The 24,561-nt window shown below is 41.9% G+C and overlaps 1 protein-coding gene across 1 annotated transcript in view; it reads left to right on the top strand.

The window, feature by feature from the left end:
• WIPF1 (WAS/WASL interacting protein family member 1) overlaps positions 1-24,561 on the top strand; it is a 56,448-nt gene that overhangs the window by 13,883 nt on the left and 18,004 nt on the right. The window contains exon 2 of the mRNA XM_027677896.1: positions 6,934-7,046. The gene's annotated coding sequence lies outside the window, so the exon portion shown is untranslated. The remainder of the gene's footprint in view (positions 1-6,933; positions 7,047-24,561) is intronic.

A 24,561-nucleotide genomic window follows, 5' to 3' on the forward strand; every position in this document is an offset into this window, starting at 1 on the left:
GTGTGTGTGTGTGTGTGTGTGTGTGTGTGTGTGTGTGTGTGTGTGTGATAGCCATGTTAGTGAAGGGGGGGGATTTCCATATAGTGAATAAATGGGGACCATTTTTATAAGGCAAGAGGTATATTGAATGCTGGGTTTCAGCGTGCTCTGTTAGCCTGGATCACCATGTCCAGTATACTCAGATGTATGGATGTAGGGTAGTGCAAGTTTCTAATCTAAACGAAAAACCTCAGAGCCTGTGATTGCCTTTTTATCCCAATAGCACAGGGCAAGCTTATCATTTGTGCAAATAGCTTTACAGCAGTGTCTATTAACATGCCTGTGTAGTTTATCTGTTAGGCCACTGTGCAAGTTGTTATTGCTGCTGGGGTGGTCCTTTATTCATAAATCAAACAGTATTCGATCTCACGGCAAGTGAGGGGAAGTCAGTTTATGGTTTCAAAAATAACTTGTGCCATCTGCAGGGTTAGTAGCACATGCCTCCATGAAGTACCCAGATGTATATAAAGAAGAGCTTTGGGTATGCTTTCTAGTCAGAAGCCAAAGAGAGGGTTTTGTCTTGTGTATATATAAGATGAGACGTAGCATTAGTTGCAAGTCATTGGTTTACATGAGATCACTGCCAAAAATCCCTGTTAAAACTTTGCTCCTCTGGAAGGTGCTAGCCAAAAGATTCTTCATCTGTGACAAGGAGGGAGAAATAAGTGGTTTGTTCACAGATTATAGAATTTATCAGGCTTGATATGTTTCTCTTCATGTCTTAATGGTCCATAGTCAGAGCTGGCAGATGCTCTGGTGCCTGTGGTGACTCAGCAAACCCTGCTGTGTGAGACCTCTGTGGACACAGTGGGTCCCCCCAGTGTCACACAGCTGCATCTGCTGTCCCTGCAGTGCCCTCTCCGTGGCCCCACTGAAAGGCGGGGTGAGGTGCTGCTGCACTCTGAACTTGACTGAAGCAACATCCTGGGAGGCTGTTTTGCTTGGGCACAGATTAAAAGTGATTGGGAGACTGCTGCAAGCTACCTGCTGGGCAAATGAATTCCTCCCATCTTGAACAACCCCCAGTGTCTGGGGGGGATATAAAAGTAGATTTGCCCCACCAGCAGCTCCAAGCAGAGCTTTGGCACAGCCCAGTGTATGTGACTAGATCCTCACACAGAGGTTGACACATTAAAAGTGACTTTGTAAACGCAGCCCCTTCTTAAAACAGAGATAAATAACCCCTCTCTTGTGATGGATCCCCGCTGTCTGAAAGCCCCTGTGGGAGCAGCTGGGGGAGGACAAAGCAGCAGTGTGCTGAGAGCAAACATGGCCACTTCCTGAACTCTTCAACTTCCCCTCAGTGCCTCTGAAGCTCAGGGTCTGGTGTATCATGTCTCTGCACGCTTACCGGGGGGAAAATGCTTAAGCTGCATGAGCCTTACAGAGCTCTCAAATGTCTTCCAGTGTAAATAATACCTTGGCCATTTGGCCCAAAACCTTCAGTGGGGGCAGAGCAGGTGCATCTGCAGACATGTTTGCACATGCTCTCCTATTACAGCTGCAGGAGCTCAGATGTGTGTGCACAATTAGGGGGATATGTGTGTGCTCTGAAAGTATCTCATGTAAAAGCATCCACTTTGTGGACTAGTTTTGGGGTGTTTTTCCATCATGAATATATTTCCTTTTGTATGGGTATCCTTTGCATGTTTACATGTAAAATACTTACATCTCTTATTAGCTGGGTGTGATTTGTTCAATACTTAGCTGCTGTTCCGTGAAATCCTGTTGTTGCTACCTCTTTGCCAGAGTTCATTACTCCTACATCTCTGTGGGATCCTCAAAACCATTGCCACTTCACTTCCAATGGGATTAGCCAGATTATTTTAACCCACTGATAAAAATTGTTGGATCTAGTTTGGCTCATTTGATAGTAGTAAACAAGCAAGCAGTGGTAGGAAGCCCTGAGGCAGCAGATAGGAATGTAATCCCTGACTGGTGGTCACAGGGAGGCTGCTCACAACACTAATGTCTTCATCTGGCACAGGTTAATTTAAAAGATGGCATTTTAGTGGAAACCTCTTAATTTATGTAGAAATTACATAGAATGCGTCAATTTGTGGGCAGAGAAGCAGCTCCCATTGGCTTGGGTCTCTCACTGTAGCTGTGGTTTTGTGTTACAGCCTGGGTAGTGGCTTCCTGCTAACACTTGTCCCCTCATGCCTGAGAGTGAGAAAAAGAAAAAAAACAACTGATCACCCTTTGACCACTAGATCAGTTCCTCAATGTGGTCCATGGCACAGGCTGTGGAACCACTGTGCCAACACACTTGAGACAACTGTGGTGTGTGGTAGGAGAACTGAATGGTGTTGGCAGGACAGCCATGAATGAGTGCCAAAAGCTTTGCATCCCAAATGTGCAGCATTGCTCTCTGTTTATTCACTCTCTTCCTACCTTCAGGGTCTTCACTTTCACGCTTAGGTGCAGCTAAACCCAACCTGTGCTCCAGCACAGATGTTTGCAGTCAGTCTGTAAGGGAACCCCTCTGGCTTTGTAACCCACTGCTTCACACAGTCCTTGCCAGGCTGATCAGTGCCCCAGGCACTGGATGTTGTTATTTCAGCTCTCACTAAATAAAGGGATATTTAATTTATCTCCACCGCTTTCCATTAGCCTAATTGAAGAGTGTTTAACATGTTCCACAAGGAGCATCTTCAAGCAGTATCTCCTTGCTGACCCTGGTAAGACCATTCTGCCTCTCCTCTGATATGGTAGTCTTCAAACTTTATCTCCAAGCTATGTCAGTATTTCTGGTGTTAGTACCACTTAGGATTAGATTGCCTTTGTAAAATTCATGTGACTTTAAGAAAAATATGATAAAGCAACATGTATTGACTAGTCCTGTAAACATACTACTCTAATCCAGGACTTTACTGTCCTTCCTTTTGTGACATATATTCAGGCCTGTTCATTCCTGCACTAGAAAGCAGTATATGGATTCACATTGTTACAGCTGAGAAAACCCTACTCTTCTGAAGACTTGAACTACTTTTCATTGGACTCAAACTTCTGTTTGCTGTATTCAAAGGAAAATATTTCTGAAAATTGCTGATAAGTGCATCTGTTTGAATTCATCAACTCATTACCACTATGAAAATTTGATAAACAAATATCCTTTAAGTGAAGTTTCCCACACTTGCAGTGTAATTACATTCTCCACTACTGCATTTGTTTCCTCTTTAAAAGAAGGACGGGGGACTGTGGCCCCAGGGGACACTGAGCAGACTCACATTCAGCATTTGATATCAATATCAAGAAAGTACAGAAAGGTTCATTGAATCATGGAGTGATTCAGAAGGCAGTAGAAGAGGGCTCTCTGGCTATGCAGAAATGTCAGTGGTTCAACATTAGATCAGAAATTTCTTAAACATACTGTTAGGGACAGTTAGTTGTTTCATCTGATTTTAAAACATCAGCAAAGTGAGTCTAGCAAGGTGCGGTGAGGAAGTGTGGTGTCACATGCCACTCTACAGGAAACAGGACTGAAGCTGCTGAGGAAGTTCAGAACTGGGTGACCTCCAACGGATTCAAATAGCACAGGTTAGTCCTCTTAAAACATCTCTTTAACTGTCCTACAGAGGTTCTGTGTGTGTATTTTCACTGACTTTTGGTGGCAGTGGATAAGGAGTGGTCCATATGGCAGCTGCGTTAGCAGGTAGTAAACAACGTACAGGGCTTTCAGAGCAGAACAGTACAGGGCAAAAATAGGAAGCTCATCTTGAGTGAGTTAGCTTGGTTTGTGAGAAGCTTGGAGCCTGCCTTGTAGTACAACAGAAGTGTGGACCTGAGTCACGTTAGACGTGTGAATGAAATCTCTATCTTGTTAAGACTTTCATATAATAAGTAAAAAGTCTGAATTTTTAATAGAAGTATTCAGTGAATAAATAACAGAAAGCACTTTTCCAAGCACAGGTTAAAACCATTGACTTTAGGGAAAACTTCACTTTGTTTGTTTTGGCTGTACCAAGTAGCTGTTCTCTTTGATTTTACTGGTGTAGTCTCTTGTTAAGGTTTTCTCTCATTCCTGGTGACTTCTGTTGAGGAATTCCGTCACGGCTTTTCTGTGCTGGAGGGTTTTGATTTGGGAACACACTGTATCTGGAATAAAATGGCACTTGGTTGGTTCTGGAGAACTTGGGAGCTCTCAGAGGGAGACTGTTTATTAGGATGTATGTTCTGTACTCCTGCACAAAAATATAATTCTTACTTTTAAATTACTAGGGGATTGTGTTTAATTATAAATCTTAAATGCAAAGTTGGAATGAAAGTTACAAAGAAAGCAACCTTAATGATGATAAAATGTAGAATATAGTAGTAGTACTGCAGAGAATATGAACAAATTAAATCCCAGCATAGGGTCCGCATGATGCTGGGAGAGCATGGGGGGAAGAGGAGGTGACGGCCGCATAGGGCTCAGGCAGTGGTGGCAAGTAACCCCCCCCACTCACCAGACAATGTCACAACCTGTGAGGCAGAGGGGCTTGTACAGTGACAGTGGCAGCAATCTAGCACAAAATGCAGCTGCTGGGGATGACAGTGCTGTAACAAGGGCATGACAGATGTTAAAATTCAGTGTCAGGAAAGTGTTCCTAAAACTGGCCATACTTCTTCCCAAATATTTTTAAGAACATTTCACTGATTATGTAGAAAACCAGACCAAGCTGCACAGCTCTCTCAGCCTCCTCATCCCACCCAGCGCGTTCATCCTGTTCTCAGCGTAGGAACATCTGCATAAGATGGACACAGTGGCTCCAGACAGACCTATATGAGCAGGGAAGTACTTGCCTCCTCCTGCACATGGAAGCGGATGCTGCATCTGGCCCTGCTGCGTGGCACTGAGGGTCTGGGCGAGATGGGAATAGCGGGGCTCTGTTTCTGGGAATGACAGGGCTCTGTTTCTGGGCAGTTAACAGATCTGTGGCTCAGCCTTGAGAGCTTGCTCTCATGTTTCAAGCTTTGAGGTTTTACACGCAGAGAAGGCTTTGGCCTTAGCTGGGCTCCCCTGCTTCTGTAAAACCAGCAAGTTTTCAGAGAGCCAAAGTTCTGCCCCAAATCAGCCTTTCTGATGTATTAGGGGTTATAGCCTTCACCAGAGCACTGTTTAACTAGGAATGTGATTTAAAAGCAATTTAGTAAAATCCCACTGCAGACATTTTCATTTCAGTCTAATCCTGTCTTAGAGTGGCTCATCTCAAATAGATTAGGAGTTGTTTTAAGCTAAATATAATGGCTCGTAAATAATATATTTGAGCTTCTACGCAGAGGCTTGTGCCAGCCATTTGAAATTGAATTAAAAAATAAACCAATACACTTTCCTAAATAAATAAACCCTAACACTTCTACTCTGCTACCAGGAGTGAACACAGGCAACCAAGATTGAAAGAGCAGGAGTGGTTGTTGAAGAGGGAGGATTTCTGAATGGGCTCTTTCCACCAGCTTGTATTATGAAAACCAGGGAAAGAATGTTTCTTCCTCTAACAAATTAAAAAGGAAATCTGCAAAAAGAGGAAAGGGAATAAAGAGCACAGACTAAACAAAATGAAATAAATATGCATTGGAATTAGAGAGAAGGAAACCAAAAAAGAAAATAGTAAAAAATGGAACCAGATGGGGACGAATTCTGTGCTCAGGAAAAATTGCTGCATTTCTGTTGAACTTCAGAAGGAAGAGAGACTGTGTGCATGTGTTTGTGTATATTCATAGCATCTATGGAAGAAAAATTCATTTTTCTGTATGCTTTTTTTTTGTTTATATTTGTTTCTTTCCCTTGGCCACTGTTAGTATAGAAGTTTTTAGGTTTGAGAGAACTTCAGTTAGATGAAAGCAACATTAAAGAATCGTTAATTCTGCAAATAAACAGAATAAACCACTCAATGCCACCTTAGTCACTGGCCACTTTTGCTCCCCAAAAACTACTCGGCTGCATTACTCTGTTGATCTTGTGTACACTGTGCACTTGGATCCACATCCACAGTATTCTACTCTCTGCAAGGGAAAAAGTAGGAGTTAAGATGTGCAACACCATCTAACGCAAACCTGAACTGCATGAGCCAGCTTCAGCAAGTTTATAGCAGGTTTCATTTCACCACATAGTGTATGCAAAGATTTCATGGCAGTGAGGGGCTGGAGTCCTGAGACTGGTTTCCAAATAGAAGTAAATCTGTAAAATGCTGAATAGTTACTGTTCTTATATTTTATTTTAAAATTACTGCATTGTTAAGACTTTTTTTTTGTTCTAATGCTAAATATATCAAATGGACAAGTATATCTTTTGCTGAGATATTATTTGCAGCACATCTCTGTCACATCTTGCTAGCTATTCCCTCTGCCTTCCTTGCCCCCACACATGAATGCAAGTTCTGCAAGGTATTTCTGTAATTAGCTGTTAAAAGCATCTAGACATTGAAGGAGGTTAATTTTACTTTCATTTAATTGATTTTTTTCAGCTTTTGCCTGCATTTTTCTCTAGCCTAAACTATAGAAACTTCCTTATTACAAAGCTAGTCATCAAACCACGTCTCTTATGAGGAGCAACTGTAGTAGTGGATAATTCTGTTCAGTCTTACCGTCATGTCCATCTGTGGGGGTTTTATGCTTTTCTGTTTTCCCTCCACCATTTATATTGGGTTTTACTATGCTATGCTGAAGTTGGGGAATTACCTTAAATTTCTTTGAGAACAAGTTGGGTTCTTTGGCCTCAGGGACTGATATGGAGAGCACAGCCAGTGTGTTTTCCTGTTCTAATTCCTCTTTAGAAGGAGAGGGGCTCTTCTTCACGTGCTGCCAGCTCCTCATGCAGAATTTCAATTTATGCAAGGAAATAGGTAGTAGATATGTACCCAGGCTCTGTGATCCCAAATGATTCACAATTAATAGTTCTTTTCTTCCTTGCAGGAGTGTGCAACCTGGGAAATGTTTTTGCAGTTGAATTAACTTCAGGAAGTGTATTCTGGATGAATTGACCAGGCCTCCTATTCTATGAAAGCATCTCTCCTGCTGGTGACCAGGTACAGAACCTGTGGGATTTGCACCGAGAGGGATGGGAGTGGGTAGAAGTCATGATGTGAGCAGCAGCACAGGGAAACATCTCTGATTTGTCGCATTCCTGGCCTATAAGAGTTGGAAGATGTAGAGCCATCTCGTGTCTTAGATTGCAGTGTGACAATATAGGAGTCATTCTTCTCCAGGGTGGGATTAATGGCAGTACCAGTTTATTGGCATTCTCTGATGTGGTACACCTTTCCTAATGACAGTTAGGTGCCTTAGGTTACATCAAATTTTATGCCAAATCCACAAGCTTTTAACATGTGCAGCAGGTTGGTTTGTTTTTTTTCATTCCAGTAGCACAAGGCTAACAGTGAAGGGATTTAACACTTGGCAATAGGTCAGGAGACCTAAGATATTATATGACCAAGCACTGTTAATGTGTAGTTGTCCTTACTTAGAGCAGATGGCATTACACTTGAAAACTGCACAGTGAAGCCTACAATGTTTATGATGTGATGCTAATGAACAGTAATAGTATGAAAAGGTTCACTGAGACATATAGTTAATAAGAAAGAAATAACAGTAAACTTAATTTTTTTTTTCAATGAGGCAGGTCCATCAGAAAAGTATGTGCTGTAGAAAGGCTGCAACATGCTGACCTAGAGCTGGTGCAGTCCAGTAGATCAAGTATTATTTTCTATCTCAAGTGCCCTGTGTTTTAAGCCCCAACTGTGGCTTCTTTGTGATTAGTGGACCAGGTAGAAACTGATGCTGGGAGGGTCCCAGAGGTGCCTGCAATTTTGGTTATCTGTAGACGTGAGTACAAAACCATTCAGGGTTCCTCCTTGATAAGGTCTATATCTGGTCCATGTGGGTTGATGCTTTGGTGTAGTTTCAGCAGTGCACTTGCTTTGGAAACTATAGTCTGAAGAAATCTGGGTGCCAGGCTTGGGAGATGTGAGAGGGAAGAATTAGCCCTAGGAACAGAAATGTTTTGCTTCATTCGTGGATCCACAACTCTTATCAGGCATGATGGACTGCTACCGGATGAGGATTGGTGCAAAGACTATTTTTTGAAGTGTTATTTCCACGGGACCAAAAAAGAGGGTACTACTGAGTGATCAGTAGTCAAACATACCTGTTTGGACATCAGTGAGAGGAAAGGATGGCCTGTTTAAAGGAGGGAGATGTGCAGATAGGGAAAATATCAGTATTTTTAAATTGATGTTTATATTTTATTTCAAATTAGTAAATTGGATGCTGCAAAAAAACTTACAATGCAATACTGAGATAAAGGTGGTGAATTATGTCACCCTCACCCATTTCACATATGATATGGGAGTATGGAATGTCCTATGAACACAGTAATGATGACAGACAGCACAAATACAACCTATGAAAAAAGACTGAAGGAAATATGATTGCTTAGCCTAAAGAGGAGAAGATCAAAGAGACATGTAAACAGTTTTTAAATAACCATGAAGAGGAAAGGAATAAATTCTTCTAAGCATTAGTTGTAAATAGGATGAGAAATAGTAAATGAAATCACAGCAAAGGAGGTCTAATTTAAGTGCTGGGAAAAGCTTTATTTGCTGTCATGCTAATGAGGTAGATGACTGAGGGATATTGCAGAGTTTCCATCAGTGGAGATTTTTAGAGAGAAAAGAGATAAATACCTGCCATAGTGACTCAGTGGAAGAGTAGATCCCTTCTTCCAGCCCTGCTGTCTTTTGTTCAGTCTCCTTGTTGACATGACTCTGAATTTTTCTGGTTATTGATGAATGCTGAATAGTTATTACCTTTAAAATTAATATTTCCATATGTACAGTACAGTATATTCCATACTCCACTTTTCAGGGAGGGAAGGTAAAATTCTGTTCCTGAGTTTCCTGAGGAGATTTTGCTCTTTTAATTTGGAAGTGAACAGGTAAATTGAGTGCATTATACTCAGCACTGTGGGAAAGTATTGATTTACTGTTAGCAGCTGGCACGTAACAACCAGATCTGATCCTGGCATAGGAGGGAGACCTGAAAAGGCAGGACCTGCTGCTGTCTCAGGTGAACAGTTGTGGCAAACTACTCATTTTTCACACAGATCTCAAATCTCTGGTACTAATGGCAAACTTCAAATTCATGCTGGCTGTGCAAAACCAGCTTGGTCTGCATTGAACAGCATTTCCTAATATCAAGTTCTGACGGATCAGGGCTCACCTAAAGAAGCATTAGTCTGTGGAGTTTATGCTTTGTTGACACAGCAGCCCTGGTGCCGCTGTATCTCTTCTGTGAGGCGGAGCTTTTTGACTCTGTGGTGGTGCCCAGACTGGCACCCCATGTAACCTGGCCTTGTGGGAGTCTGCCTGCTCACAGGGCCCTTGGCAGATACAGAACAAAACAATGATCCTTTGCCAGTCATCAGGCCTGCAGTTTAAGAGAGAAAGTAGACTTCATGAGAGTAATAACATCTTATGACCAAATAAATCAATACAAAGCTTCCTTGCAGCTGTGGGTTTGATCCAGATATTACAGCTCTCTGAGTTTGGCAAAAGTTTTCTTTTTATCTGGAAGCCTGTGGCCTCAGATTTTAAGTAGCTCTTAACCCTCCATTTAATTACAAATTCTGGTTTTGAAAGCAGAGATGTTGGGAGTCTTATTTCAGTCTGTCATATGCTAAACTTAGCCTTCAAATTTTCTGAAAATAAATCCAGTCTGGTTTTGCCCATGCAAGCTAACCAAATAATTCAGTCAGTCTGGTCAGAGTTTTGGCCATATTTACAGGATTTGGCAGATGTGATGCTAACTTTAGCTACGGCTTAACAACTGTGACAACCACTCCTATTACAAATAAATTAAAGGGGAAATTGGTTGCCACCCTCCAATACCTGTTGTTTCAGGGCACCTGCACTGAGTACTCCAGCCTGCTGTGACTAATTTGTTTTCTTCTCTGAGCTTCTGTAGACTGGCATTAGCAAGGACAAATTTGAGCAGTCCTGTGGAGGACTCTCCTGAGTAAGAGGACATGTTGAACGTTCAAAAGAGGAAATGCAAGTATTGAATGATGGTATGTGGCTGCTTTTGGTTTTGTGGGTATGTTTTTTCATGGCAGTCGTATGCCATACATACCTTTTTTTTTGAGCTTGAACTACAACAAACTATTACTTTTTATGCAAAAAGCTGATTTCGAATACTAGCAGGAGCTCAGTTAGACCCGCTGTCTTGAATGGAGGCAAATAACCTCCAAACCCAGCTGCTTCCTGGGCTCCCAGTGAGGTCCTGCACGGCCTGTGTGGCAGGCTGCCTCAGAGCTGCCAGCTAACATGAAGGTGCAATGCTGGCTGGGCACCACTTCCAAAAACCTGGCAAGAGCAGGAGCCGCTGCGGACCCCAGAGCAGCTGTCTGGGGCAGCTTGTCTCTCCTCAAGCAATGGTTGTAGCTCCTGCCGAGTTCAGGCAAGATGTGGATTTGTCCCTCTTGGCATATTCACCTGCCTAGCACATCCACCTGGGTCAGCTAGATATGACCTCATATGGGATGTCACTACAGTGACCTGGGCCCTCTGGTAGACCAATGCCCTGCAGGACTGGCACCCGCATGGCACACTGCCTTTGACTACACTTGCTGCATGGAAACAATTGGTTGTCAAAGGTTGTAGAAAACAATTAGAGATATAAATATTTAAAATAAAATGCAGATAACCAAATGGAACCTCTTGGTTTTTACTTGGGCAAACGTTCTGGTTTAGTGTGTGTTGACTCAACCAGCTTCACAAGTAGAAAGTGGAAGGGTGCTGTATGTTTCCAGCCTGGATTGCTACAGTAAGCAATGCAGCTGTGCTGTTTTCCTTCTCAGGAAGGCAGCACAGGACATGCCTCCTCTTCACTTAGGGGAAGATCGACTGGTTTTTGTCCTAAGCTATGAAACACTTTGCCCTATTTTTTGGCAGAATCCATTAATAATCATTCTTTCCATCCTCTTTGCTCACTAGCTAAGTACTTGCCATGTGCAGCTGTAAAAAGTTGTTTCCAAAGAGAAATAAATTGGAGCAAAAACTTCTGTAATCGGAGATGTGGAGGAAAGCAGAAGGGCGTTTTCAATTTGGTGTCCTTGGTTGCTTTTTGTTTGATTTGTGCCGTGCTTTAAACTAGAGCCCTTTACAAGACTGTGGGCCTCCTTGCTTGTCTGCATCTGGGTCCTCCCAGTCTTAGTTCTAGTAGCACTGAGTTGCCCCATGTCCCTCCCAGGACCAGGGATAATCAGGGCATCAGGAGTCTGTAAGAGACCCCTGTGCTAGGTTGGCAGCACCATGTCAATACCTTAAGGAAGCTAAGAAAACATAAGCATCTAGCATATGGATTTAGATGCCTAAGTTGGAAAATTTAGTTTGGATGTCAAAGTTACTGATTGTAGTTATAGTTTCTTGGGACATTTTTATTGAAAATATGTTCTAATTAATACTGTCAGTTTATCAAAACCTATCAAAACCTTTTTTCCCCTGAGATCAAAGGAGAATTTGGTACAAAATTTAAATTTTTTAAATTAGAAAATCCTAAAGTAAGCTTTTAAAAGAAATTTAGAATACTTGGAGTGGAATATAGGATCTGCTGAAATCTGGACTTCCAACAACAGAATGTTTGGGTTGTTTTTTAATTCCTGATTAAGATAGAAATCTCTTATGTCTCAAACTTTGTCAGGACATAAAATTAATTTCCCACTCTATTATTTTTCCCCAAATCCCACATTATTAAACTCATACAAATTTTTGTGCTTCTCCAGGTAGATCAGGGAATCTAGATTCTGTCTTTCATGTAACATTAGAATTGCTTTGAGTTTGAAAGAACCACAGGCTGATGCAAAACAGAACTTGGACCTTGCCATCTATTAGATAACTGCCAAAACAAGTAGATAAGTGTATTTCATAAATGAAATCTTCAGAAGCTATCTTAACTTACAGGGCCTTCAGCTGGACAATGCAAACCTTAGATTAGGTACAGACAACTTAACTGTGTTGCCCTTACTGTAGGTGTTTCAGTTGGCATCATCTGCTGCATGTGTGGACCTATGTACTCACATGTATATGTGCAAATTTCATGGTCCCATTATCAATGCTTGAGTCTTCAGCTAAAGACCCAGATGGATAATCTGAACCCTCTGATTCAATTTTATCTCACCTATATTTCATAAATATTATATTGCATAAATATCAAGTACTGCTGCAAAAGTAGATGAAATTATTTATATAAAAATGGCTTTACAGAGCTATTTTGAGTTGAATTTTCATTGTAGCTCTACTCTAGTAAATGAAAAAAATATAATTGTGATTGGTCAATATTCTGATCTCTGCTTGGCTTCTAATAGTATAAATATGAAGAATATTATTATTGCCTGGATTTTGCTCTTTGCATTTTGGCAGCTTATTTATTAAATAAATGAAACATCTCTTAGCTGTACCTTTCTTTTCCAAAAGGCAGTGTTGGAAACACTTAACAGAAAAATTCACCCTTGTGTTACTCAGGATGTTTTCCAGAATGGACCAAGTGGAAATTGCCGGTGATAGGAACAGCACATGAGTATTGCCAGTGATTTGCACACATGCCTTCAGATACTGAAGGCCAAGGTCTCTCCTATTACATGTGGAGAAGTATTCAATGCACTGTGGATTAGATTTTTGAATGCTTCACTAAGAGCCAAACCAAATTGAAACAGAGGAAAAGGAATTTCAGGTTTGTCCTTCCACTGATCCAGCTGTGAATGGGAGTCTGAGGTAGCAGCCACCAGGGCGTCAGGCTCCTTGCCTGGGGATGTCTCTAAACACCAGTCCACCAGTTCCACAAGCCCCTGGCTTGGATGTGACCTCCTGCAGGGCAGTCACCAAACTATTAATTTGCTCTGAAGCTGCTCTTCCCAAGAACCGAGTCTAGAACAGGAGATCCTCTGCAGGGTTTCTGTACATATTTCCATTAGGTAGCAGTGACTGCTGTTGGAGGCAGGGAAGTTCTGGTCAGCTCAGAATAAGGCATGTGATGGATTCAGTAGTTTGGTATTGCAGAAGCAAAAGACAAGTCTTTCTCTTCCCTGCTGGCAGTCTGCTTTAGCCCTAGAGCTTCCACTGGCAGCCCTCATCATTTATCATACAGATTGCTATTACAACTTTTGGATTATATGTTGTTCTGGTAGAAGAGACCTAAGAAAGGTCTGGAGTGAAGCCAAAGCAGTTCCTATCAGCTAAGGACAGCTGATACTTTTTTTTTTTACTTTTATTAAAAAAATTAGAATTTTAAAATTAGGCTTATCTTACTGTAGTAATAAAAGTGGTGGCTCTGACACAGTTAATATGGGTATGTTATAAAATCTATGTTTTTTAAAATAGAGAAAAAGATGATCAGATTTAGTAGATTTTATATATGATACAAAGAACCAAACAATATAGAGATAATGGCAACTTTTAGTCTACTTTACTCAGTGGTTACTTAATGGTTATCTGGTCTGTTAGTTTTGTAAAGCCATCAAAAGACAGTTTTTGAGTTGTCTTATTGGACAATTTTTAGGAGAAATAATGTATTGCTTCCTCTATGTATATCTCTGAACTAAGTTGCAGGAGAAATTTACTGCTGAATTCCAACCAGGCAAATAATCTGGTGGTGCAGGAACATAACATTTTGGACTTGTTTTTAATACGGATTAGAACAAGACATCATTTGCCAGTACTGCCAGGATATTAGATGATCATGTAATTTCACGTGTGTGGTAATGTGTTTTCAGTAATATTATTGCTTTTCTTTGTTGTTTTTAAATGAATCCATTTCAAACCAATATATGTGTGGTAAGATATTTAAGATTAAAATTAATCTCTTATCCTTAACCTTGGGTTTTGGTTGGATTTTTAAATTGCTTTGGATGCAGTTTCTAAAGTTTTGTAGACCCTTTAGAGCAGATGGTCAACTTTTGGCCATGGTATCTGAGTAGTTTGGGGTGAGCTAAGGTTGGCTCCAATGTGAAGAAAGGGAGATTGAAGTCCCAGAGTTTGGGGATGGGTTGTTTACTCAAGCACTCTTTTTGTTTCAGATTACTTTTTGCCTCCTCTTTTCCCTCCCACTTATTATTTCCATCCTGATTTTAAAGACTCTTCCACAGATTTGTTTTTATATTGCCGAGAACCTTTAAAAATAATTACTGAAACCATAGCAGCCCATCTGAAAGCTTTCTGAGACACAGTATGAGCTACAGAGCAGGCCAAACCTCAGAGGGCAGAAGCTGTCTTCCAAGCAAGTAAGAACGGATGCAGTGAGTTTCTCTGAGTGCTTGTGCAAATGGTCTCTTTGTCGTCCAACTGCCTGTGAGTGCAGATGCCCAGCGTGCACTGCCCAGCGTCACATATATCAGTGTTTTGGGGGGTTGAAAGCGATACTAACTTTTAATTACTGTAAGCTAGTCATATAAAATTTGTAAGAGAGGGAGTTTCATTTTGTAGCTGCTTTCAGAGAAGGGGATCTAAGATAAAATACCAATCATAGTAAATACTAAAAATTCCTAAGTGTGCAAAGTAATGGTGTATCTTGTGTATATTCATTTATGCCTCAGAAAACTGAAAATTTTCAATTGCTTTATTTACAAACTTGGATTAATTCTTTTGGGAATGTGAATTATAAAAAAGTAACTGTTTTGTAGCAACCCAGCAGAGTTTACAAAGAACTTAAGTTTTCCTGGCCATGTTACTGAAATAAGCTTTCAAATGGCAGATCAAATGCTGTTTTATAGCTTTTTTGGACTGGAAAGTTTGTGAACAGAGGGGATACAAGTCATATGCAGAATGAGTCTTCATTTAGTATCTAGTCAGTTTGTAAGATGTGACGTGAGTTTCTATTCAGTTTGTGGTCTGTGAGCAGGGCACAGAGGGTAATTTACGGGGAGTTTTTCAGTAGGTCATGGTCCTTTGAGATAGATGAAAGTATACATTGCTGGATGCTCTCCCCAGGTTCATGAAGCAAAATACCAGCAGTGCTGAACACAAGTCATGGCATCACTGTGCAGACTATGGCTGTAGTCCTTGCTCCACCAACCTTTGGCATCCAAAGGATGGCGTTGTGGGAGCCAAGGCCAGCCTTGCTTGCTGACTGTGACACTTCTCAAATTCATTTTGTGTAATGTGCAAATAGGATTCGGTGCCTCACAAATGACCTGGTTTAATGACTAACCTCAAGCTACAGTGCAAATCCCTGTACAGCAGAGATCATCAAGGGATTTAATGGGATGCACTCTTCTTAATCTCTAAGTCTGTTCTCAGATAATTCAGATGCTTTCAGCAAAGTCAGAAGGTACAGTGGGTCTCGTCCAGCCTCCTCTGAAAATTATCCTGAGCCTTTCCATGAACTCTAATGAGAGTAAAATCAGACTCTCCATCTCCACCCTGTTTAGTGGAGATTTGTAGTCTCAGCACTTTGCAGTCTCAAATCATTCAAAATTAACTTTCAGAATGGAAAATTGGACTTTTTTCTTTTTAATTAAAATCTTTACCAGTCTTGGTTGCCTGTTTCTCACAAAACTTATTTATGGGGCTTGCTGCACTGAACTGAGGCTTTTATTGACAGTAACCTGGCTCTGAGGTGGTATTTGTTTTTCTCCACTGTCTTTGGCAAAGCAAGCTACCTTACATTATGCAGATCTGAGGTTGGGTTTTGTTTTATTTTTCCCACACTCTGGGCAAATCAGTCCTAGATTGCTCTTCTAATGACAGATATTCAAGTTACTCTAATTTATGTCAACACCTGGGCTGTAAAAACTAATGCACTTTGCTTATGTAGTTGCTCTTTCCCTGCTGACTGCCCAGGCCTCTTAACTTTTTGTTTGGGCTTTTGATGTGAAATCTGAACTAATCTCTGTACACTGTAGTTTTTCAACATTTTTATAGGAATATCACAATATTTGTAAAAGGCAGGGATTGGAAAACAGTGCTTTAAATTCATTCCACATGTCTGGCCCTTATATGCCTCAGATTTCCCCTTTAGAGGTGGTTGCTATTTTAATATTATTTTATAGATGCTGCCTTTAGTAGACTAGTCACAATTTGCTGCATGGTTAGTAAGACTTAGTTGATTGTGATGAAGAAAATGCTTTATGTTAAAAAAGCCTATTTGAATGCTGAAGCCAATTCAATTCTAAACCTACACCTACTGAGAAGTAAAATAATCTGACAGTGTCGAGATTCTTGATCCTTTTCCGTAAGTATTCATTATAGCAAAATGTTTTAAACTACAGCTTTGTGTCATCCTGTTGGTAAGACAAAGGTGAAAGAAGACACAGCTTCAGCCATGGCATTATGCAGGTCACAGCATTATTAATTTAGTGCCTGGGGCACAGAGGGTGTGGTGTGGGGTGTCTCAGAGCTCCCACGATGTAACCTGTGGCTCCAAACAGGCTCTTTTCATCCCAGCCTTAGGATTTGCAGAGAGAAGCCCCTCTTCTTATAACTACTGATGCAAAGGGGACTGCAGCACACCCACTGTGGGCAGCAGAAGTCCACCAGCAAAATCCCAGGACTTGCTCTCCATATTTGATTCCTTTTTTGACTTCTTTCTGAGCTGACTGAAAGTTGCAACAGCTCAAGTGTCTGGGAAAAAAATTAGACTGATATCTAGTGCTTTTGGCCTGTTATGCCACAGAACAGTGAAAAGAAGGGAAAAAAATCCTCCAGATTTCCGTCAATTTGATTCAAAAGTGGATTAATAGATGGAAAGGCAAAAGGCTGGTATGATAGGGCTAACAAAAGTTGTTTTCCCATAGTAACAAGCCAGGGATTCCGAGGGCCAGGCTATGCCTTTCCACCTCTTGGTCACCAGGTGTGGTTGTGGGAAACATCTCTTTCTGCCTCTCTCTGTGGGCTGCCTGCCACCGCCAGGCCATGAATGACCCCGTCTGGTTAGAGCAGTGTGTGTTGAGAGGATAAGCTGGTAGAAAGAGTCCTGTTCTTAAGGACTTCTTCCAACTTCATGCAATTATTTTTGTTCTGATTTAGGACTGAATAAGCTGGAGCCAATACTCAGAAATCCTTAATTTCTGAACTAGCCTGTTCACCCTACCAACAGCTCCTAGAGCTTAAAACAGCTCAGGTTTTGGGGAGAAAGCTATGCAGTGCTGAACAGCCACATGACACTGAGTGATCACTACTACAGCAGTGAGACACTGGAAAAAGCAGCCCCATTGGAGAAAAGCTCTTGGGCTACGTGTTAGGAACAGTATTTTGTGAACACAAAATGTTCACAAGAACTAGCAGACAAGGGAATAAGCTAGAGAGAGACACTGGGTCCTTATTGCCCAGAGTATATTGTCCCTGTGGCTTCTCCACAGCACCAGGAGTCAAATGTCACTTTCTTTAGGTCTGCATGCTGAGGTTGCCTCCACCCTGGATGAATCCTTTTTGGCTGCATTGGGCAGTGTGCCTGGGATAACACAGTCTTGTGTGTTGTTTCAAACACTCGGCTTGACTAGAGGCGGAGTGCTGCACACAACTCTACTCTGGACAGCTGAAAAAGAGCTCAGGCACAAACAGTTCAGTCCTTAACCATCACTTCTGCCTGGGAGAGAGGGTGAAGCATTTTGCTGTAGAGCTTTTTGCAGAGTGGTTGGTCCTAGGAAGGGCTCTTCATTTTTTGACATGAAGGTGGGGGGGGTGGTGGAGAGAGCTGTAGGACGTTGCACTGTCTCAAGATGTGTCCTCCTGTCCTGAGGACAGTAACTGTAGATTTCTCTGCTGGATTTGGCCCTGGCCTCCTTCTGAGGAATGACTCACATGTGCCTGTTTTAAAACATTGTGGAGATTCCCTCCTGTGGTGCCCAGTGCAGGGGCTTTGCTCCAAGTGTCATTTGTAGGGCTGAGGTCCTGCTTCCCAGGGCCAGGTCATTGTGGCAGGGGATGTGAGATGACTCTCGGAGTCTGAGCAGACAGGAATATTTTTCTACATCTCCTCTGAAAGCACTGGCTGAAAGAAATTATAAGAGTATAGATTGGATGGAAGCAATTTCTGTTTTCAGTGAGTCAGATACTTTCTGCTGTAGTGTATTTGCTCTTACATTATCAGCTTTTCTCAAGTAAACATCCAAACACTTAAACTATCCAAAAGCTTTGCTGTTTCTTCCACAAAGGGACGATACTGGTGATTAGGGGAAGTTCTCCAAAGCTAGCCATTGCCTATGATCCTCTGCATATCTTGAAAAATATGTCACTGACAAGAAAAATATTTTTAAAATACTTGGATTAAAACAACATTCTGACACCATAGTGGCCTATTTCTTAGCTGTAACTTTCCATGGATGCAGCACCACTGGATTTTTGCCATATAACTCTTGATTGCATTTGACAGATGAGGTTTGCTGGATGCAGGTAGCCATGGGCCATAGGTGCAGCTGGCTATTACTGCTTGGCACCCAGCAATCATGTGCTCACTCAGTGGTCTGTTGGCTCACTTGTCACTGATATCCCACAGTAACCTGCTTTATTACTGTATTCCTATGATGGTAAGAAGTAGATTGATAGTGTTCAGGGGGTTTTAGGTCTCTGGGGAATTGCCCAGTGTGAGATGCAGACAGTGCTGCCTGAAGGATCACTGCTCTTGGCCAGATGCTCTGGGATGTGGGAGGTGAGCATGAGGGATGTTGAGGGAGGTGGAGATTCTGTAGGGCTGACAGAGCACAGGTGCCTGGGATAAGATGCACAAAGATGTGAAAGTACCTCACAGCATCCTCACATTTTTTTCCTAACTAGTCATGTCCTTTGTTTCCTATTGTTGTTATTTATCTTTACTGCTCATCACTAGCTCCCCAGCACCTTCACATAGCTCAGTCATGCTGTTGTAAGAGGTAAAAGAACTCCGCAATTTATTAAAAAGGGTATGTCCAAACCAAAACAAGAAATATATCATCTCTCTGCAGCCTCAGTAGGGCTGAAAAAAATGCTCACTGTAATATGGGCTTTACATCTGTTTCTTCCCCAAGAACTACCCCATGCACTTCTACCAGAGACCTCCAGGCTTTTGCTTTCCTCTTCTCTCCTTTTTGATCCCTGTCTGCAGCAGGATGGTGTTGCATCCCCCAGACGATCACTGCCGAGTTTGTAAAGGTGCAGTTCCCCATGGGAGATCCTCCTGTATGTCATTCAGCTTGGGCCAAATCCTATTTTGGGGCCACATAGACCTCATCCACTTTATACACCTGCCTGTGAATAAAGCCTATCATCCATCACCCCTTCGATGGAAGTTTGTGGAAAGAGACAGGAAGCTCTGGCTCGAGGTCTAGGCAAGAGCTTTCTATCACTGGTGCACCTACTCTGCCCTGGCATTTTGTGTAAGGGTTGGCATTTCAGTCTGGTGGAAAGTAATACTCAAACCACTCATTTCATGTACTGCAGAGAGTTTCTTTGAAACGTGAAAAGTCCCCAGTAAAGTAGGCTTCCTCTCTCTGGCAGCGGCAGCTCCCCAGAATTTCCCTGGGTCTCAGATATCCAAAGTCACTTCTCCTCTGTGGGTCTCCCTTTTGGCTGTCCAGTTCCCTGCAAGTGGTTTTAAGGGTGAAAAGTTTCGCTATCACAGCTTCCTCCAGACAGGATAGGACAGTCTGCATTCTCACACCCTTTTAAATGTCCTTTCTCAGGCCACAAAGTCTTGTTATCCCTGCACCAGAACAATTGTTGTTTCACCCAGAAACCATCCTTAAAAGACCAGTCATTGGTGTTAAAGGATCCAAAAATACTGATAATAACATTTTAGGTGACACTTTTCTTCCTTCAGACCTCCTCAGCTTCAAAAGGTTTATCCCAGTTAGGAGAATGAAAATCCAGGCTCTCCGTGTGAGTATTGGGTTCTTATACAGCAATTCCCTGTGTCTCAAATAAAACTAGCATCAGGTTACTTAAGTGTCTGACAGGCTTTTCACTCCTCTAGTGAGTGATTGAGGCCAGAGAGTCTTCTCAATATTCTTTTTTTCACCTTGCAAGGGAGTTCCTCTTCAGTATATTCAAGTAGTTTCATGCTCTACTGAATTCAGTTTAGTGCCCTTGCTGAACTCTTTAGGGGCTTAAAATCATCTACCTGTATATTTATTTATGAGTTGCTCTATATTTAGAAACATTAATAAAAAGAGAAGTACCTGGCTTTTTCAGGTGGGATTTACAGGCATGGTGTTGCATGGGAGGAGCACCTTCAGAAACCTCTGAAGTTCTCATTCACACCATGCCACACTTCTGCACCGACTTTTAGTGCAGGCAGCCCCTCTGGCCTTGGGAGAATATGGTGGTGGAATGTGGGACATAGAGACTTGCTAATGACTCGAGTCTGCACAGTAAAGTGGGAGCAGGGTGGCTCAAATTTCATTACATCACTGTAACATTTTTTTATCAAAAAGCTTTAATAGCTCTGTACTCTGTTAAAAAATGACCATGAAAAAATATCATGGTCTGTATAAAACTGATTTTAAGTGATTTTCCAACCACTTTGTAATGTGTTTACAGTTAGTTGTCCTTTTTGTTTTGAGAGCTACCTTACTAAAGTACTTGGTAAGGTAGCCCAATTGCCTCAAATTCAGACTTTTAAAAAAAATTTTCCCTTCTTTCATTAGGAGAAAGTAATGCATTTTGAAAGAACCAAATCAACACTAGTTTTGAAGTTGAGTCCTTTTGCACAGAGGAGCAATCAGCATTTTAATTGGCAACTTCAGGGTTTTTTCCCCTTAAATTTATCAATTCTATTTTATTTCTACAGTTGTTTGTTCCTTCCTCTTTTTTTGCATGGAAATTAATCATGCAGGAAATGATTAACCACAGTGAGCTGTCTGTCTGCCTCTGACTCAATATGTTTAAGAGGGAGGGCCTTCAAGCAGCTCGTAATGGCTGACCAGATGCAAACTGTGCACTTGCAGTCTAGTCGTTCAAACTCTCCATCCCACATTAAAGGTCACATTCCTTTTTAGCATTTGTAATGCTCCTAAAATAATTTCTGAAATAACAAATTAAATCTGAAATACCCAGAATTTCTGTTTCATGTAATTCAGTGTAGTAACAGTTTTGCTCATTGCTCTTCATATATTAGTCTGTGGAGCAAGGGGCTCTTTGCAGTATGCAATGTATGCTTTCTCTCTCCTCTGTTTTAGTTTTTAAATGAAATTAGTTTTTATCATTATATTTTGCATATCACAATATATTTATATCGTTCCTGATAGTGACTGCCGGGTGTGCCTGGTAATTTTCAAAAATGAGAGCTTTCTTATGCAGGTATTCTTTACTTAAGCAGCTTTGGAGCATCTCGTTTGCCGGCGGCTGGGCTGGCTTTCTCCAAAGGCAGCAGACGCGGGCTCTGTGCACAGCCCTCTCGAGAAGGGTGTTGCAGGGAGGCTGCCCCGGCCCCGGGGCTGTGTCTGGGGCGGTGCAGAGCGGGTGTGGGGATGCGGTGGCTGCCTGCTCACGGCGATAGTAGAGCCCAGGGCTCTTGGAGGAACCGGCCGTGTGCACGGTGCTGCTGGCGCCTGCTGCGCAGCGGGAGAGCAGCTGCTGCCGCTGCTGCCAGCTGTGGAAATCCTTCTGTCTTGCTGACAATACAGACCTTTGTGTTTGGGGCTCAGTGGCCGATGCTGCAGTGTACGTGTGCGGGTTAGTTACCGGAATCCTTTCTGCCGCACCACCGGTGCTCATCTAGACATAACATTAACATGCAGCTCTTAAAAGCCGTGATGGCTTACATTGCGGCCTAGAAAATATGCTAGGACACGTATCCTGGGTTTTCAAGTATCAATACACCTTCAGTCTTTTGCAACTGGTTACTTTTTAACACCCTGCAACACCAAGTGTTATAATCAACTTGGTTGTTAACAGATTTGATGGGTAAAATTTATTATTGGGTGGATCAGTTACTATTTCAGGTATTTTATAGTGTCAGCTGTTAACAACTGAACATAATGTCCACTTCTTCAATTCAGCTCTTTCCCACTGACCAAGAGCAAATAATGATCTGAGTGTATTTGCTGAAGCATAGGACAGTAACCAAAGCTTTCCTCTAATTGCAGTTACACTTAACATCTTAGGACATCTCCATGCTCCTGGGAATTAGTGATGAACAAAGCAGCTGCAGAATTCAAGTTCAGCATTGTGCTGACTCAGCTGCTTTGGTTTTGCAGCCCAAGAGGTGTTTCTCATCCCCCTGTGCTGTGGGGGCAAGTCAGCAGGTCGCTGCATCTCTTCAGAACATTATTATTCTTCCTACAGGCTTATAGTGATCAAATTTTAAAATCCAATGGGCGCTTTTTTTTTTTTGCTTACAGTAAGTCAGACAAAAAAATAGATTGTACAGAATCTAAGCAAACAGCAAGGGTGAGTTGGAGCTTCAAAGACAGAGGTGCCGTTTCTTTCTGTGAAGTTTCAGCTTGAGTTTCTGAAATTCTCTTTTTTATCAGCAGAAGCAGAGTCAGAGTGACAAAAGTAAGAGTGAAGTGGTTTGTAACTTTGGTTTTAAACTAAAATTTGACAATATGGGGTGTTTTACTGGCTCTGTAAGTGTATGCAGTATACATTTTTGCATGGGCATGCAGGTTTCTGAGTCAAAGCATGTGTTCTCTTTTCTGATGGCCCCTAAAGGAAGTGTGTGCTCTAGAACATCATGAGTAAACAACCCTGCAGGATGCTTGCATTAAACTTCAATCCAGTTCTGCCTGAGTTTGTCTTATTATAGAAGGTTGTCCTGTGCTTCCAAAATGCCATTTTCCAGCCTACCTTTGAGGGCCGCAGGGCTTGTTCAGCAGTAGCTAAATGCTAAGCTCGCCATTGTGCAGCTGTGTGTACCTAATTTTCACTTCAATTCTGTTGAAAAAGCCCTTCAGTATCAGAAATACTAGCTACTGTGCAGCTAGTGACTACAGGTACATGTAAGATGGGATAGGGAAGGAGGGAACACCTAGTGCCTTTCTCCCCATTACCTCCTTGCAAATCATCTGCGCAGGGAGGGTTTTGGAGAAGCCGGATGTGTCTGTGGGTAGCAGCTTCCCCTTAGAGAACTCAGGCTTCAAGCATCACCTTTCTTCCCCTCTATCCCCACCAATTCCTTAAGAAGCTGTTCTAAAACAACAAGTTAAGAGGACATAGAAGTAGAGCAGAGCAGCCCAAGCATGCAGGAAGCAACCTCTTAACTGACAGGGAGGTAAACAAGTTATGATATTTTACAGAAAGTGCTTCATAGACCACCTGGCTCACTTGCTGCATTCAGGTCTGAGCTGCCTTAAGGGATTCATTTAAAAGTCTGATATCAAACCAAACTGTATTCTGCCTGTTCCAGAAACCTTCCTGTGACACATGGAGTGCCAAGGAGACCCAGTACATTATCCAGACTGCTTCGACCTCTTAGCAAAGCAGTGCAGAGAGCAGACTTTCTCTTTTTAATCAGTTGAAGTAGTTAAAAGCTTGGTGAAATACCCTCATGGCACAGTTAAGCTAGAGACAACTGCAGCTGTGAAAAGACTGTGTTAAGAAACAGGATGGTTGTGGTCTGCTGTAAGAAATAATTTTCCTGTTGACTATTTTTTTAAACAGGAAGCTGAAGAACAAAGCAGCATTAGTCTTGGTGCTTTTAATAGGCTTCAGATTTCAAATATTGGATTTAGAATGTGCAGATCAGGAAAGGATCGGGCTTTGTGCAGAGTCTTATGTAACAACTGAGAGCTAGAAATACAGAAGATAGGAATATAACTGAATTCAAGCAGATCCTCTGAATGTGAAACTGTTGTTTCTCTGGAAAAGCCCTAAGATGCTCAGTAATGCACCAGAGGACTGATGAAAGCAGGCTGGTCTGTTTGCAGGACTTTGCGAATGCGTGCATTTGCACAGTGCGTAGGCTTGGCTTCACACAGTTTCCTCTTTGTCAGTCAGTCTGTCCATCTGCCAGCTTCCCCTCTGCTCTGCTCGCTCTTTTGCAGGAACCGGAAAGAGAAACAGTTTCTGCAGTATGGGAGAAGAAAACCTGCAAACACTAGAGAGAGTAGTAGTGCCTCGCACCACTTTGAACGCTATGGTTTTTCTAGATATTCAGCCAGAGCTAGGGGTGATTAGTCTGACTCCTTTCCAAGCCCTTTCCTCCCTAAAGATTTTACACAAAATCTATTAAAGTCTTATTTCAGAAAAGCTTTCTTCTGAGGAAGGTAGGTCAGCAATTTTTTTTTGGGGGGGGGTTATAGCTGTATTCTAATTCTTTTGGAGCATGAACATCTGATGAGATAAATCTGTACTTTCTGTGCCATTTTTTTTCTGTCACACACCTCATAGATCATGTTGGAGCCATTAGAGACATTGTAGGTCGTGACTCACCTCAAGCCCTCACTGCAAATGCCATTTTGTTTCATTCAGCAATTTTTCCTAATGTTCATTTAAACTGTAAAGGGTACTGTACCTAGCATGATGTTGATTTGACAGATACTATGCTGTTACATTTCCCCTTGGTTTCATCAAAAACCACATAAGTTACTTAAAAAAGTAAAAGCTGTGTATTCTTGTAAATAACTGCCCTGAGGGCTTC

This window comes from Neopelma chrysocephalum, unplaced genomic scaffold (genome assembly GCF_003984885.1).
Source record: "Neopelma chrysocephalum unplaced genomic scaffold, ASM398488v2 Primary Assembly neopelma1_44, whole genome shotgun sequence".
NCBI lineage: Eukaryota > Metazoa > Chordata > Aves > Passeriformes > Pipridae > Neopelma > Neopelma chrysocephalum.